The sequence below is a fragment of the Anguilla anguilla genome, chromosome 17 (assembly GCF_013347855.1).
Source record: "Anguilla anguilla isolate fAngAng1 chromosome 17, fAngAng1.pri, whole genome shotgun sequence".
NCBI classification, from domain to species: Eukaryota; Metazoa; Chordata; class Actinopteri; order Anguilliformes; family Anguillidae; genus Anguilla; species Anguilla anguilla.
The window spans coordinates 8821757-8837660 of NC_049217.1; the positions used below are offsets into that span (position 1 = coordinate 8821757).

Genomic DNA, 15904 nt, shown 5'->3' on the forward strand with positions numbered 1-15904 from the left:
ACAAAGACAAGCAAAAAAAAAAAATTTGGGAATGCACACTGGTCTACTGAACGCTAAAAGCCTAAAAATATGAAAAGTAATGTAATGTAGCCCCGAAATGATCACAAGCACATAAAACCAATGGCACTGCAAATTGCATCGAGAAAAATGAACCCGTCCTCAACCTCCACCGTCTGTTTTCTTGAGGCTTTCACAGATTACAGCTGCGAGGTCCCGTCTGCAGCACCCACAGAACGGACTGCTGTCCTAAGCAACTGCAGGACCAGCTTTGTAGACGTTACCTTCAAATGATGCTTCGACACACACACACACACATGCATGCACACACACACACACACATACACATGCACGTGTATGAAGAGGGTGAACATTCCCATGTATGTACACTATACCCGCTCACAGAAACACACATGCACACATGCACGCACACACGAAAGGAGACATGTGAAAAGCAAATAGCAAATAGTCCCACATATGCACATTATACCCACTCACAGAATACACACACACGCACAAAGACGTACACATACACACGACACACACACACAGATAATTCTGCAAGTTAATTGTGGTAAAGAACCCCCCACAGTAGCATTTGGTCCATAGTCAGAGATCCCTGCTAATGTTCCATGAAGTCAGAAGTCAAGGACATTTAAACTTCCGTCTCCTGATTTGCCATTTACACCTTTACACGGTTTCTATAAGGCGTTATACAACCACTTCTACTGGATTGTAATAAGACTAAAAACTAGGCCATCTTTCTCATCTTGCAGTTTTTTTTTGCCAAGTGCTTCCCTACCTTTTCCTTCTCAAAGAAAAAAACGAGATGGATTTTATTTATTTAGCATGATCTCAGGAAAAAAAAAGGCTGAACTTCAATTTTGACTTCCACTTTCATTCTCTCATATCCTGTTTTGTGGAGCTTCTGGCAGAAACTACTGAGGCACTTATGAATGTTGGAAATGCTCCAGTTAATTTTAGGCTGAAATACAAGTCAGCAGCCCATTCCTGAGCACCAAACAGTCGCAGGAAACTGCTCATGTTTTCAGTTGTCACGGGTGGAGTTGAATTGACACAAAGGCCCAGATTCTCCATCAATGCCAGTTAGGCCTCTGTAAGTGAAAACTATATGTAATGTGACAGAGTGATACTCCATCGTCAGTACAAAACACAGCATCTTGCCGCATTGTGTACCTGTACTGGACTACAGTTCAGGAGAGACGTCCAGATATTTTTACAGAGATTTTTCCTCTGAACTGGGTCCAAGAAAACCATTTTGTACAGTTCAGGAGGAAGTGCATCTCTGTCTCTCTCTCTGTTGCTCTCTTTGTCTCTGTTATCGTCTCCGCCTGTCTCTCTCTTGCTGTCACTGCCTCTCTCTCTCCATCTCTCTCTCGCTGTCTGTCTCTGTCTCTGTCTCTGTCTTTCTCTCTCTCTCTCTCTCTCTTGCTCTCTGTCTCAACCTTTGCCCTCTCTCAAGTGCAGCTTTACTGACATGGCAACAAAGCACACAGGCGACCGGTGCACTTTGTTGCCAAAGCGCACCGGTCGCCTGTTTCACTGGGGAAAATGCTGCAATAAGCCCGCTTTGCTGATGTCTGCTTTCTCCATTCTGGCTCAAATTGGGGCAGGCTTTTTTCCCCGGAAAGCATGGAGCAGGAGGATCAGCGTTTTTCCCAGGGAGCTCGGGTGCAACTTCCCGCAGTCGTGCCATTCTCCGTATCTACCTGGGCTCTGTGATGCGCGTGAGACCCCGCTGCACACGGTAAGGGCCTAAGAGCGAAAGGGAAGGGGATGCCCACATTAGAACGCAGAGCGGCGGAAAAAACTAATTCCATCTGGGCTTTGTGTCATGATGGAAACTGACGAGGACAGGAGCGTGCGGTGTGATCTGGCCCCAAACCCCTCCACACGAAGGGCTAACGCGAGAGGCTAACATGAAAGGCTAACACGAGGAGCTAACACGACAGGCTAACACAAAAGGCTAACATCATAAGCTAACACAGGGGCTAAAGCAAGAGGCCAACATGACAGGCTAACACAACAAACAAACATGAGGGGCTAACACAACAAACTAACACAAGGGGCTAACACAACAAGCTAACATGAGGGGCTAACATAACAAACTAACACAAAGGGCTAACACAACTAGCTAACATGCCGGGCTAACGCGAGATGCTAACACGACAAGCAAACGCGTTGAGCTAACGCTGCTCCACAGCGCATTCAGCCTGGTTCGTCTCACCACTCGAAACCAACAGCAGGGACAGTCTCTGTAGGTGTTCCAGACGATGGCGCTGTTACACTGTGTTTGGGTCACTCCAAACTCCAGATCCACGCGCCCAGAAAGCAGCAGATGCTTCAGACGGGTGCCCAAACCAAGGCTCAAGACCAGGGGTGCGGTCAATTCCACCTCAATCCCGTCAAATCCGGAAACGAACCGAAATTACAGCCGAGAGGTACAACTCACTCAGAACTCAAACTGCACCGAAATAACACAGACAACATGGCGACAGGGGCGAAGGGGTGAGACCCGACTGTCTGCTCCTGTACAGCTTCACTGTACAAGAGCTGCACGGCTCCCAGTGTAAGCTGACGTAAATCACACAGCCCATATGGTGTGTAGCGGCACACTGCAGGTGAGCTTGGCCGGCTGGAGGAGGAGTCCAGGTCAGGAAGCAGTTCCCTCTGCGTTACTGACGTTCGACAAAGCACAGCACTGCCTGTTTGGCAGAGAAAGCGAATGGAAAAAAAAAAAAGAAATGAAGAAACTCTTCTAAACTGAATTTCATATAAACTTCTAAGTGTGTGCCTATTTCAATCAAAAAATACATTTGAAAAAAATAGAGATATTTTTATCCTCACATTTTCTGTATTTCTTTCTGTCAAAACATGTTTATTGCTCACGGCAGGGGATTGAGAGCAACATCACTGCAGCTGGAAAGAAGAAAGTGTGTGTGTGTGTGTGTGTGTGTGTGTGCGCGTGCGCGTGCGCGTGCCTGGGTATCTGTACGTGCAGCTGTTTCATATTTAAGCTTACATTCATATTTGATGTAATATTTATATCTGTGTGTACGTCGGAGTATATGCATGCGCATACATAAGGCTGCATGTAGGCTTGTGCCTGTGTACAAGTAAGCCTGGGTTTGCTTCATACCTCTCCGTGAGTGTAGATCTGTCCGGATGTGCGTGGGTGTGGCTGCTCTGTAAACACTACATCCTGGCATCTACCTCAGCAGAACACATATTCAGATGGCTCTCCTCTCCGCTTCCTTATTGCCTTTCTTATGCTTTCCAGTCAGCAGCTCTGAGCAACGGGTGGAGCTCTATGAAGGCCACGGCAATAATGCAGAGGTTAGACAACATCTGATTATCGGAGTATCTCTTTCCGGTTATGCGTTCCGGTGCGATTAACTGGAGTTGTCAGATACGATCGTGCCGGAGCGGGTCGTTGGTCGAGCTCGGTCCGTGGGGTGCACCGCATGCGCTGGATCTCATTCCGGCCGCGCTCTTAATTAACAACAGCTGATCTGACTCAACTGGAGACTGGAAATATCTCTTTCTGCCATCTCTACATTTAGGCAGCTGTAAATATTTGTGAAGGTAATCTGTTGTTGAGGCGTGTGTGAGTTCGGCATGTGTGTGTGGTTTATTTGTGTGTGTGTGTGTGTGTGTGTGTGTATGGTTTATTTTGTATGTGTGTGTGTGGGCATGTTTACCTATCTTTGTGAGAACCAAATGTCCCCACAAGGATAGAAAGATGAGGAAAATTATGCAAGGTGGGGACCTTTTGCTGGTCCCCACAAGTTCAAGAGGCTGTTTTAGGGTTAGGACTTAGGGTTAGGGTTAGGGTTATAATTAGGTTAAGGTTAGGGTTAAGGTTAGGCATGTAGTGGTTGGGGTTAGGGTTAGAGGTTACGGAATGAATGTAAGTCAATGGTAAGTCCTCACAAGTATAGCAATACAAATGTGTGGGTGTGTGTGGCTTACTTGTGTGTGTGTGTGTGTGTGTGTGCACGCACGTGTGTGTGTGTGTGTAATAAAATAAAACAGTATCAGCCCCAAGGAAATATTTAGCAAGCTGTCTCAGTTCAGCTTAATTCCAATTTTTAAAAGGAATGGCTTCTAAGCACTTCTGAATGAATAATTATTCTGTAACAACTGAATGAAAAGACTAATTATTCTTCATAAATAAATTTGAATGCCCATTGGAATCACTGATCTACTTAATGGGCTCAAAACAAAAGACAACAGAATTATAATGTGTACACACTGTATCCTTAAATTAAAATAACTTTCTTCCAACAACCTGCATCTGTAATGAAAGCTCACTTTACTAATGTCTGCACAGTAGATCATTTACATAGAATTCACATTCAATTATAATCCACCCATGAATGCACCAGCTCAAACACAGCAGCCAAAAGCTGAAAAAAGCTTTCCTCACAATATTCAGTGTGGCGCAAACAACTGCACCACAGATGCAACTCGCATCTCCAAAAAATAGATTCCACACACATACAAAATTTGGTACACCATGATCACAGCATTATGGTTCAGTCATATTTATTGCTTATTATTATAATCTGTGATCTGTACAGGTCTAAGCATGGGCCCAGAGGCAATGTGTTCTATAATCAAAACCATCTTATGCAAAAGGACGTAATAAATCTGAATTTCTAATATAAGCCTCCCCCCCTCCCATTCCCCTGTGAAGATCAAAGAGGACCGCTGGCGGTAAAAACAGGTCACAGCACACCGCCATCCCCCAGGGGGAAACGTGTGGGGTACAGGCCCCACAAACCCCAAAACACACGACCGCACAGATCAGCAGGCAGAGGGGATAACGCGACATGGAGCCTTTTCCTTTGCCCCGAGTAGCAGTCTTTTAATCCACTGTAGTTTTGTTTTTTTCAGATTTCTAAGTCAGAGTTCAAAAATTCCCTTGCATTCAGTTACCAGGAGTCATTGTTACATCAGCACTAGAACATTCAGTTAAAATCATTCCAACCACACATTTGTGCTCTTACACTTATAACGGGTTAAAAAGTCACATAAAGAGTTCTGGCGATACAACAATTTGGGAAAACAGCAGCTGGGAAATGACCTCCCCTCTTCAGTTTTGCCGGTTAACCTCTGAAACGCAGCTTCCATTCACGCGCCATCTGCCATAAGCCAGCGGGCTGCACACAACGGTGCGATGCGGCCATGAGCCAGCGGGCTGCACACAACGGTGCGATGCGGCCATGAGCCAGCGAGCTGCACACAACGGTGCGATGCGGCCATGAGCCAGCGGGCTGCACACAACGGTGCGATGCGGCCATGAGCCAGCGGGCTGCACACAACGGTGCGAAGCGGCTTCGTAAAACAAACGCGATAAAACCTGGAGCCGGAGCGTCTCTGAGCCGGAGCAGGAGCGTCTTTCAGACCCGAAGCCCGGGCAAGGCACCATGACTTGAAAGAGAACAGCCTCATCTGTTCCTCCGCGTCGTTTCTTTTCCTGTTCATTTGAATGCACCGCATGTTCAAACTGCGATCCACCCCCCCGCCCCCCATGCTGCACGCGCAGCCATTTTACCCGCATTAACTGCAGGCAGTGCATCTGTAAAGAGGCTCCTCAGCTCCGACCCCGTGGGGACAATCGGAGGCTTTAGGAGCTTTAGGGGCTATAGGGGCCAGCCTAAGCCAATTCACTGCACCAGATCCCAGCAATCAGACCCTCTTCAAGGCCTCTTCTCATAGGCCTACTTACTACCGCAAAGAGCCAGGAGAGCGGACCAGGAGACAAAAATTACCCAGATTGTGGGCGAGCCAAGCTACTGAGGGATAAAACAAAAGAACAGTTGGGGTTGGGGAGGTGTAATAAACCAGGCTCTTAATATATAGGGAGGTAGAACTGCACGTCTAATCAAATCCCCCCGCGGTAAATTTGAGCAGCGATTCGCGAGATGCCCTCGACTCTGTGATGAGTGGGTGGTGAAGGTCACTGGTGCGCCGTGCAGCATTCCGCCATCAGCGGAGAACGCCGTGTACCGCCAATCCGCTGAATCATCAAAAGAGGCCACGTCGAAAGCTCATAACTGCTACAGTCACTGCCCTCAAGGGCTGCGGCTGCCAGAGACCTGAGAGAGATGACACAGCAGACACTTGCTGCTTCACTCTGCACTAATCCCCCCTGCATCACCCGGGTCAGCCATCTCACTGTACACTAATCCCCCCTGCATCACCCGGGTCAGCCACCTCACTGTACACTAATCCCCCCTGCATCACCCGGGTCAGCCATCTCACTGTACACTAATCCCCCCTGCATCACCCGGGTCAGCCATCTCACTGTACACTAATCCCCTCTGCATCACCCGGGTCAGCCATCTCACTGTACACTAATCCCCCCCCTGCATCACCCGGGTCAGCCATCTCACAGTACACTAATCCCCCCTGCATCACCCGGGTCAGCCATCTCACTGTACACTAATCCCCCCTGCATCACCCGGGTCAGCCATCTCACTGTACACTAATCCCCCCTGCATCACCCGGGTCAGCCATCTCACTGTACACTAATCCCCCCTGCATCACCCGGGTCAGCCATCTCACTGTACACTAATCCCCCCTGCATCACCCGGGTCAGCCATCTCACTGTACACTAATCCCCCCTGCATCACCCGGGTCAGCCATCTCACTGTACAATAATCCCCTCTGCATCACCCGGGTCAGCCATCTCACTGTACACTAATCCCCCCTGCATCACCCGGGTCAGCCATCTCACTGTACACTAATCCCCCCTGCATCACCCGGGTCAGCCATCTCACTGTACACTAATCCCCCCTGCATCACCCGGGTCAGCCATCTCACTGTACACTAATCCCCCCTGCATCACCCGGGTCAGCCATCTCACTGTACACTAATCCCCCCTGCATCACCCGGGTCAGCCATCTCACTGTACACTAATCCCCCCTGCATCACCCGGATCAGCCATCTCACTGTACACTAATCCCCCCTGCATCACCCGGGTCAGCCATCTCACTGTACACTAATCCCCCCTGCATCACCCGGGTGAGCCACCTCACTGTACACTAATCCCCCCTGAATCACCCGGGTCAGCCATCTCACTGTACACTAATCCCCCCTGCATCACCCGGGTCAGCCATCTCACTGTACACTAATCCCCCCTGCATCACCCGGGTCAGCCATCTCACTGTACACTAATCCCCCCTGAATCACCCGGGTCAGCCATCTCACTGTACACTAATCCCCCCTGCATCACCCGGGTCAGCCATCTCACTGTACACTAATCCCCCCTGCATCACCCGGGTCAGCCATCTCACTGTACACTAATCCCCCCTGCATCACCCGGGTCAGCCATCTCACTGTACAATAATCCCCCCTGCATCACCCGGGTCAGCCATCTCACTGTACACTAATCCCCCCTGAATCACCCGAGTCAGCCATCTCACTGTACACTAATCCCCCCTGCATCACCCGGGTCAGCCATCTCACTGTACACTAATCCCCTCTGCATCACCCGGGCCAGCTATCTCACTGTACACTAATCCCCCCTGCATCACCTGGGCCAGCCAACTCACTGTACACTAATCCCCCCTGCATCACCCTCTGTACCACACACAGAACCCTCTGGTACTACAAACAGTTCCACACACAGAACCCTCTCTGTACTATAGACTTAACACACTGTTCCACACACAGAACTCTCTGTACTACACACAGAACCCTCTGTACCACACACAGAAACCTCTGTACCACACAAAGAACTCTCTGTACTACACACAGAAGACTTTCTGTACTACACACAGAACCCTCTGTTCCACACACAGAATCCTCTGTACCACACACAGAACTCTCTGTTCCACACACAGAACCCTCTCTATACTACACACATAACCCTCTGTACCACATGCAGAACTCTCTGTTCCACACAGAACCCTCTCAGAGTGGGCACAGCAGGAGCTAGACAGAGCTGCCAGGCATCCCGCGTAGGCCGCGAGGCTCTGAGGAGCTTCTGCACAGCGCTGAGTGGGTGGCACCGCCAAGCATGCTGGGATTGGCCTCCCGCCGATCGGTAGCAGGAGATTCTCCTGTGCTCCTGGGCATACACGCACGGTGGGGTGGATTAACCACCCAAAAACAAAAACCCAGAGGCGGCCATCGCTCACTGGTAATTACACCAACAAAACACGACATTGCGTACAACTATTAACACAGACGCAAGCCTGGCCTGAATTAACATTCAGCCATAACAGTTCAACAGAAGAGTTAGCCTTTCCTTTTCATGACTTCAAAAATCACCTAAATTAACTTTCCATACTGTGTTTGCAAAGAAAGAAAGCTAAAATGGTAAATGGACTGCATTTATATAGCGCTTTTATCCAAAAAAAAAACTTTACAATTGATGCCTCATTCACCAGAGCAGTTAGGGGTTAGGTGTCTTGCTCAGGGACACTTCGACATGCCCAAGGCGGGGATCGAACCAACAACCCTCCGATTGCCAGACAACCGCTCTTACCTCCTGAGCTATGTCGCCCCCACACAAAATCACATCTATTAGTAAGCCAAAGATGACAAATGCTTGCTAGGCTTCACAGCTGTTTCCAAAGCATTCATACTAAGGAACATTCATAAAACTCCAAACAGACAGAGGAGAAAGGGAAGCTACTGGCGACCGTGGACGACACTAAGCAGAAACTAAAGCAGGCTCGGAGTACTTCCTCAAGAAGCACTACCCATAAAGCCCTTCTGCGAGCGGCTCATTTAGCGCCAGACCACCGAAACACCGACAATTCATACCCTTGTCCTCCTCAATCAAATCCGCCGTCTATTATTTCAGCCTGTCCATCGCACACTCGCTGGCAGGCACAGTAAACACAGATCTACAGCAGGCAGACAGGACAATGAAGAGATGTGGTACTCTCCCTCGGACTTCTGGGACCTGTAGTTTTTTGGACAGTGATTTCAGGAGACGATTATGCTTCGCTGCAACCCATATCCGAGCCTATGTTTATGTGTCATTATGTGCCTGTTACACATTCAGACAAAGTGCAGTGTGATTAAAGTAAATGTGCTGAAATCATGGAACAATTTAGTAACACCGGAGCAGTACGTCAGCCAGTAATCTAAACGCCTACAGGGGCTCACAGAGGAGTAGAGAAAGTGCGAGAGAGCGAGAGAGAAAGAAAGAGAGAGAGAGAGAGACCACTGTACACACAGGAATGTGCACAAACACAAACTCAAACACACACACACACACACACACATACACATGTCCGTCCGCTGACCCTTGAGTGCAGCTAAATTATTCAGCACATTTACGCTGTTGACCGGAGGGGGGGCTGGAGCAGGTTAGCGGTAGAGCAGAGCGCCAGGGCCTTCCTCACAGCCGCCATGTCTTTTATCCTCTCCTGTGCTAACGTCCGTCTGCGCCTGACCACGCCTCTCACCAGGGCTCTCTATACACACAGCGAGGAGGAAACCACTCTGCTGCCCCCTCTCATACACAGTCTGACCCCTGTGTCTCTGTGTCCCTGTCTCACACACAGTCTGACCCCTGTGTCTCTGTCTCACACACAGTCTGGCCCCTGTGTCTCTGTGTCTCTGTCTCACACACAGTCTGGCCCCTGTGTCTCTGTGTCCCTCTCACACACAGTCTGACCCCTGTGTCTCTGTGTCCCTCTCACACACAGTCTGGCCCCTGTGTCTCTGTGTCCCTGTCTCACACACAGTCTGACCCCTGTGTCTCTGTGTCCCTCTCACACACAGTCTGGCCCCTGTGTCTCTGTGTCTCTCTCACACACAGTCTGACCCCTGTGTCTCTGTGTCCCTGTCTCACACGCAGTCTGGCCCCTGTGTCTCTGTGTCCCTGTCTCACACACAGTCTGGCCCCTGTGTCTCTGTGTCCCTCTCACACACAGTCTGACCCCTGTGTCTCTGTCTCACACACAGTCTGACCCCTGTGTCTCTGTGTCCCTGTCTCACACACAGTCTGACCCCTGTGTCTCTGTCTCACACACAGTCTGACCCGTGTCTCTGTGTCCCTCTCACACACAGCCTGGCCCCTGTGTCTCTGTGTCCCTCTCACACAGTCTGACCCCTGTGTCCCTGTGTCCCTCTCACACACAGTCTGGCCCCTGTGTCTCTGTGTCCCTGTCTCACACACAGTCTGACCCCTGTGTCTCTGTGTCCCTGTCTCACACACAGTCTGGCCCCTGTGTCTCTGTGTCCCTGTCTCACACACAGTCTGACCCCTGTGTCTCTGTGTCCCTGTCTCACACACAGTCTGGCCCCTGTGTCTCTGTGTCCCTGTCTCACACACAGTCTGGCCCCTGTGTCTCTGTGTCCCTCTCACACACAGTCTGACCCCTGTGTCTCTGTCTCACACACAGTCTGACCCCTGTGTCTCTGTGTCCCTGTCTCACACACAGTCTGGCCCCTGTGTCTCTGTGTCCCTCTCACACACAGTCTGGCCCCTGTGTCTCTGTGTCCCTGTCTCACACACAGTCTGACCCCTGTGTCTCTGTGTCCCTCTCACACACAGTCTGGCCCCTGTGTCTCTGTGTCTCTCTCACACACAGTCTGACCCCTGTGTCTCTGTCTCACACACAGTCTGACCCCTGAGTCTCTGTGTCCCTCTCACACACAGTCTGACCCCTGTGTCTCTGTCTCACACACAGTCTGACCCCTGAGTCTCTGTGTCCCTCTCACACACAGTCTGGCCCCTGTGTCTCTGTGTCCCTCTCACACACAGTCTGGCCCCTGTGTATCTGTGTCCCTCTCACACACAGTCTGACCCGTGTCTCTGTGTCCATCTCACACACAGTCTGACCCCTGTGTCCCTCTCACACACAGCTTGGCCCCTGTGTCTCTGTGTCCCTCTCACACACAGTCTGACCCGTGTCTCTGTGTCCATCTCACACACAGTCTGAGCCCTGTGTCTCTGTATCCATCTCACACACAGTCTGGCCCCTGTGTCTCTGTGTCCCTCTCACACACAATCTGATCCCTTTAAAGTAGGCATCCACATGTTTTTAAAACCATAACAAATATTCAATATTGAATAATTATTTGTTTAATATGGTTTTTCCACAGAAAATGCTCAATAAGCTACTGAAAATGGCATAGTAGCATCTCTAAACCTTTACTCTCATTGAGGATGCCAGAATCTATTCAACACACCAACTGTCACAACAATGTCACTAACGAGTCAGCTATCTGTGAGATAGGGTTTCAGTTTACCACATTGCCCTCCTGTAATTTGCATATATTTGCATAATGGACCATGATAGGTTCGACATATTTGTGACGTCACAAATTTTGCTCGTACATACACGATTCCAAATCAAATTTCAGGGAAGTGGAGAGAAGCTTTCCGTCTACGGTGAAAGAATGTGGAAAAAGGCACACTGGTGACAAGTTCTGCACAAAAAAATCTAGCTGCATAGTGAAAGGAGTGGAGTTAACCACAAAAAAAACACATTTTTGAATGAGGGCGGTCTTTAAGTACTTCACTCGTCTGTGCCGAAAAATTGGTAATCATCAAAAAAAAGGAAAAAACTGAAATCCCACAAGAAAGCAGCAGAGGCAGCGGCTGAAAGAGCTGATGTGGGCAGGGGCCCGGTTTTAGAAGCGAGCCAGTTTCAGTGCGACTGCGCTAAACCCGCTGAAGTAAGCAAGCAAGCAACGGCGAAACTGCACTGCTGAAGAAACACCCCAATTCACCCTTTTCACTGCTAAAAAAGTGTGGGATGACACACTGACTCACGCCTGGAGTCATCAGAAAACGCATCCTTTGAAGACAAATTGCAAGAAAGAAATCCTCACCAGCGGGCTGCTGCAGGGTCCTGTATTTTATCAGGTGTTATGTCAGACACAAAGGCAGCTCACTGCCGTCCAATCAGAACTGCCGTCCAATCAGAATCCTGTGATGTCACCAGCCATCAGTGTTCCCTGCTTTCCCTCTAACTCTATGCTTTTTTTTTTTTGCTTTCTCCTCTCTCGCTTTCTTTATTTCTCTACCTCCCACTCCCTTTCTGCTTTCTTTCTCTCTCCACAAAATGAATCACTTTGCTCAGTACAATGCAGGTAGCTCCCACACACAAACACACACACACACACACACTCCTCTCTCGCTCTCTCTCTCTCTGTCTGTCTCACACACACACACACACAACCTCTATCTCTCTCTCTCTCTCTCACTCAATCTCTCTGTTCTAAGATCAAATTTCACCAAACAATGAACCCCCCCCCCTTCCAAAAATACTCAGCAGGGGATTGCATGAAGTAGGCAATATGGCTTTTTTTTTGGGGGGGGGGGGGGGCAGCCAGTGTAAGAGGATGATAGAGCGCTGATTACAAAATACCCGGAGGGAGGAGGGGGGGCGCAGGGCGCCTCTGCACCCTGTCTGCTCTGATAAACGATGTCGCCGCGGTGATGAATCCTCCGACCCCGCCCGTGTCAGCAGGAGCAGGTGCACCTGGCACGGGGAGCCGGGGGGGGGGGGTGAGCGTGGCGGCAATCGTGCATGCAGAGGACAGAAACGGTGCCAAAACGTTGACGTTACAACGGCAAAACAGAGACAAGACAACCTGAGCCAACAGGCAGCTGTGGTAAGCGTTCCCACAGTCTATATAGAGTGCCACAGTCCGTGTGACCACAATCAGCACAATTCCTCACACAGATACAATACAATGTATCTTTAAAATGCTACTTTACAGCTGTACTATACACGCAATACTTTGTCTAGTTATTTTACTGCAACTTGAGTTCTTCCCTCTCAGTTCGTGGGAAAAAAATAACACTTTTTTTTTTACTCATTGGGGCATTTACTGAAACAGTTTCCCCGATGTGATAACGTTACCTCAGTGCCCCCAGCAAAGCAACAACATGGCCAGGGGGTTTTGGCTGAAAATATCTGATGACTTAAATTCGTCAACAAAGTTCAAAGATATTTTACCATTTGACCACAAACATTTGCTTTCATTTGTACTTTTGTTTTAATGATGAAACATTCAGAGATTTGTTCTTTCTTATCATCATCATCATCAAGTGTGAGTGAATGAAAAACCTCTTTGCAGTAAGCCATTATTTACACAGGTAGATCTGGAGTTTGATATGTTGCTTAAAAAACAAAGCAGGCTTTGATTACTCAAATTCCTTTTAACTTGAGCACTGTAAAAAATTCTAACTGAAATGGAAAAGCCGATATCAAACACACACGCACACACACAGACACACAGACACACAAACACACACGCACACACACAAACACACAAACACACACACACACACACACAGACACACACAGACACACACACAGAACAGGGAACGGTACCAAACTCCTCACTTCAAGCTGAAGTGCACTGCACAGCTAATGTGACCCTCGTGCAGAAAGCTACGCTCCAGCGAGGAAGAGCGCGGCTGCGGACCTGAAACTGTCCGCCAAACAGAGAGGGTCCAGACTGAACAGCGTTACGCTCCGGCGCTGAAACCCTTCACAGACCCGCCAAGCGTGCGCCGGCAAACTAGCGGAAAGTCCTGCTGACCGCGCCACACCAAGTGGGCGGCTGGCAGGAGCTGAAATTAGCCGGGGATGAGGAGGGGGGGGAGGTATGAGGCATGGACACACAGTGGACAATGAAAACCAAAAACTTCAGCACCTTGGTGTCTCTCTCTCTACCACTGTCTCTCGCTCTCTCTCTCTCTCAATATCCCTCTTGCTGTTTGTCTCTCTTTCTCTCAAATTTAAAACACAAATTAAAATGTGCTTCATTGGCAATACTGCACTTATGTGTGACAACGCCGATAAAGCACATTACAAATGTAATTTAAAATCTGAGGAAGGGGGAGAGAGAGAGTGAGAGAGCTGATGCTGCTGCTGCTGCTGCTGCTGATGATGATGATGATGATGATGATGAAGTTGCAGAGGGGGTCCATGCAGGGCAGAGCGCAGGACGGAGAGTGGAGGAGAGTTAACGGCGGTAAAACCAGCGCGCAGCAGAGCCGTCAGACCGCCTGCCGCTAAGCACAGCAGGCAACGCGAGAAACACTAACCGGGTAAGAACAGCAGGAGCGGGCAGCAGTTAGCGCTCAGGGTTCAGTGCTAATGCTCTCAGTCTCTCCTCTATTTCATACCCACTTACTGTCTGCTCTCACTTCGGCTGCCAAAAAACAAGTGCATCCTCCCTAACCCCCCCCAGCCCGTGCCCCCCCCCCCCCCCCCCCCCCCCCCCCAAGCCTCATTCTAGTCACTCTGCCCCAAACCATCACCGGTCCGCACTACACCACTGCCACACCGCGATCCCACTAATCACGCAGACAGACATCCCCCACACCGACCCCCACCCCCCGGAGCTCCGATAGAGGGTCCGCCCCCCCCCCCCCAGCCCAGCCCAGCCCAGCCCAGCCCGGCCCTGCTCACCTCTGCCTGCTGAGCGCGCTCAATGTGTCCGCTGTCCCAGCAGCGATAGTCCTGCACCATGGTAAGAGAACGAAGCGAAGGAGGAAAGTAAACGAGTGCGGGCGGAACGCAGGAGAGAGGGATGGAGAGGAGGAAGAAGGGAACAGAGGGGGGAAAGGAGCGACTGAGAAAAAAAGAGCGGTAAGGAAAGAGAAAGAGAGGGAGCAGAGAGAGAGAGAGAGAGAGAGAGAGGAGTCCGCAGTGTGAGGAGTGTGGAACTCGAGTGCCAGGTGCCAGTGCGCACGCACACACAAAGACACAGGCAGGCGAGGCAGACGCACCCCTGCTCCTCCTCCTCCTCCCCCCTCTCTCTCCCCATCTCTCTCTGTCTCTTTCTCCCTCTCCCCTCACACACTCTCGCTCACTATCCCCCCTCTCTCGCTGTCTTACTCTGTCTCTTTTTCTTTCTCTCCCCCTAGTTCTCTCTGTCTCTATCTGTCTCTCACTCTCTCTCCATCTTTCTGTCTCTCTCCTCCCCTCTCTCTCTCCCTCTTGCCGCTCCTCTCTCTCTCTCAACAATGCAAACCCCTCTTCTTATCATTCAGGGCGTATTTGGGTGGAAACCACTTATTGACCAAAGTGCCCCAAACATGTCTCAGCTGGACTGCTAACCATGGCTCAGAGTGTTCATTACCACCAGCGCACACAGTCCCTTTACACACACACACACACACACACACATCATACACATTACACAAGCGCACGCACACACACACAAACCCACCCACTCACACACACACACACGTACACATTACACAAGCGCACGCACACACACACACACAAACCCACCCACTCACACACACACACATACACACAACATACACATTACACAAGCACACACACACACACACAAACCCACTCACACACACACACACACGTACACATACACCAACCCACTCATCCACCCACAAACACACACATAAACACACACACACACAAAACTACAAAGCTCCATGTGGACACACAACAGTACTACACAGCTGTGTAAACGTGTTCTCTTACCTGCTCCCCATATCCATTTAATAGAGAAATGCAGGCGATCACTTGCTGTACAGTCATACTGACTCAGCCAGGGGCGGAGATACTAAAACATCATCTTTCCTGCTATTCAGAGGTGTTGAAACTGAATCTATTTCAGACATACAGCTCTCCGCCACTTCTAACTGCTTCCTCTCTGCGGGTCATCATCTTCATTAAAGGGGCTGGCCAGTGATGTCACTCACTGACCTTTCAGTTCATTTAGTTTTTTTAAAAAGGGCAATAAGGAAAGAATAAGATTTTAAGTGTTGTGACGTGCTGTAACTGCGCTGGAATGGGCGTCCAAAGAGACCTCACCTACTCCAGTATGCAGGCCAACCCCCCTTTCACACACACAGAGGAGCAGCATGAAATCAGCATTCTGAAAACACACCGCTGACACGCTGAGGAGGCAGGAGGAGATG

General features: G+C 49.8%; 1 protein-coding gene across 11 annotated transcripts in view; it reads right to left on the reverse strand.

The window, feature by feature from the left end:
• Positions 1–15904, reverse strand: part of LOC118216491 (protein TANC2-like) — a 169682-nt gene that overhangs the window by 65279 nt on the left and 88499 nt on the right. The window contains exon 1 of one of the 11 annotated variants that reach the window (XM_035397686.1): positions 14424–14759. The exons of the other annotated variants lie outside the window; for them this stretch is intronic. The gene's annotated coding sequence lies outside the window, so the exon portion shown is untranslated. Of the gene's footprint in view, positions 1–14423; positions 14760–15904 lie in introns of those variants that run through there. 11 annotated transcript variants of the gene reach the window in all.